The following is a 2,403-nucleotide window of genomic DNA, read 5'->3' as shown; positions in this document are numbered from 1 at the left end:
TCATGTGTACTTGTGTGTGGAGAGTTCAGTGTTCAATGTTCTGATGGCCTGGGGGAAGAAGCTGAGCCTAGTCTCTCTGTTTTGCTACGTGTGTGCGTAGGCGCTTGCCTGACCGCAGCAGCTTGAACAGGCTGTTGTTGGGGTGGTGGGGGTCTTTCATTATTCTGCAGGCTCTGGATTTGCACCTCCTGTTACATAAGTCCTGCATGGGGTGGTAGTGCAATACCCGTAGTACGCTCTGCTGAGCGCACCACTCTCTGTAGGACCTTCCTGTCCTGGGCCGTGCTGTTTCCAAACCAGGCAGTGATGTTTCCAGAATGCTCTCTACAGCCCCGGAATGCGGCACAGTGGTGTAGTGGTTAACACTGTCGCCTCACAGCAAGAAGGTCCAGGGTTCGATTCCCGCTTGGGGACCAGGTTTCCATGATGCCAGGTACTCAGGTGGGGTATCTCCCAGGCCTTTCTGTGTGGAGTTTGCATGTTCTCCCTGTGCTCGCAAGGGTTTCCCCCCCCGATAAGATAAACCCAATGGAAAAACATGCACAACAGATCGCTAACGCTGTGGCGTCCTTGACGAAGACGGACAGGAGCACTTGGATTGGTCCCCGGGGTGCGGTTCACGTTGACGCCCTATCTGCTCCCGGCTGCCTATGGGGGGAAGGACAACGGGATGGGAAAAGTGCAGAGAGACATTTCATCGGCGACTCAGTGCATGTGTGTGTGTGTGTTCCTGTGGGTCGCCCATCTTGCGCGTGTGTAAAACTGCATGACAAATAAAGACTTCTAGTCTAACACTTTAAATAGAAGGAGTGGAGTATCTTCCCCGATACTCTGAACTTCCTTAATTGTCTCAGGTGATAGAGGCGCTGTTTCACCTTTTTTTTACCACAGAGTCTATGTGTGTTGTCCATGTCAGGTCCTCTGTGATGTGGACTCCCAGGTACTTAAAACTGCTCACCCTGTCCACGATAGCCCCATTTATCCACAGTAAATGTATTCTGCTAAAATCCACAATCAGCTGCTTGGTTTTACCAATGTCCAGGAGTAGGCTGTTATCCCGGCACCAGCATGCCAGTCAAGGGCGTAACTTTGTTGTCATTGGTGGAGGGGACACATTTGGGGGCGTGGTCAACGACGGAGGGTGCTACGTATAGTTGTATGGTCGCGGCGAGTGGGGGGAGGGGGGTGAAGGGGTGGGTCCCCCCTTTTCGTAGATTTTTTTTTAAAATAGGTTGTGCAAGTAAATTTTGGTGAGTTGGTTCTATATACAATTAACTTATGACAAGTCATAATGCCGCGCGAGTCTCGGAACGTGCGTACTGCGTAGTGTGTGTGTGAGAGAGAGAGAGAGAGAGAGAGAGAGAGAGAGAGAGAGAGCGAGAGAGTGAGAGAGCGAGAGAGAGAAAGATCACGCTATTTATTATCTACAATGTATAAAACAACAGCCTAGAGGCTTTTAAATACAGACAGACAGACAGACAGACAGATATTTCACAGACACCAAGCAATGCTGTTGCATTTCATGGCAATCTCAGTCACACAGACCATATCGTGTGACTGATGGAAACAGGGGGACCCTGATGGAAACAAGACAAACGTCTTTCTCAGGTCTGCATCCCCTTAACAATTGTGTGTATTGAGCCGTACTGTATTGTACCCATTCTGCAATCTGTTAAATAAAGTTTTCATTCATTCATTCATTCATTCATTCATCGTTCACAGTTTCACACCAAACTTTCAGGGGAGGGGTGCTGTAGTTTATTTGAGCACACCTGAAGACAGGGCTGTTGTTATGCAAAGACGGCTGTGGTCGGTAGTACTTACTTGACTTTGCATGACAAACCGGCTCAGAGATGGACAAGCAGCCGTTTTCCGTGTGGTCCTATCACGTCGCGTCACCGTTTATTATCGTGCAGGGGACAATAACTGCATTCTGAAAACATGCAGGGGACATGTCCCATGTGCCTCCCCCCCCATAGTTACGCGCCCCTGGTGCCAGTACATCAACCTCCTCCCGCCCCGGTAGGCCTTCTCGTCGTTGTTACAGATCAGCCCCACCACCACCACCGTGTCGTCAAGTGCTGCATTTCAACTCAAATTTTAGCTTTAATGAAAGCTTTTAACGCTACAGTGAGAGAGTAGCTTTGACATGCATTTTCAGCTACATTCTGTAACGTATTTTGCACAAATTGTAAAAAAAACATCTAAAACATCTAAAAAATAAAGCAATTTTAGAAGAAAAAAAATGGCAGAGGTTTATAGTGACATGTGGTAACACAGTGGTATGGTCCTTTAAGCTTGACCCCCTCCTTCTCCTTTCAGAAGCACCCTGCAGCTGCAGCCACGCGGGGTTTTGATCCACTTTGAATGGACGGCGTGACGTCACCGTGTTGTGCGCTCGTG

This window comes from Notolepis coatsorum, assembly GCF_963971535.1.
Source record: "Notolepis coatsorum genome assembly, contig: SCAFFOLD_219, whole genome shotgun sequence".
NCBI lineage: Eukaryota > Metazoa > Chordata > Actinopteri > Aulopiformes > Paralepididae > Notolepis > Notolepis coatsorum.
This window is presented reverse-complemented; position numbering follows the sequence as displayed.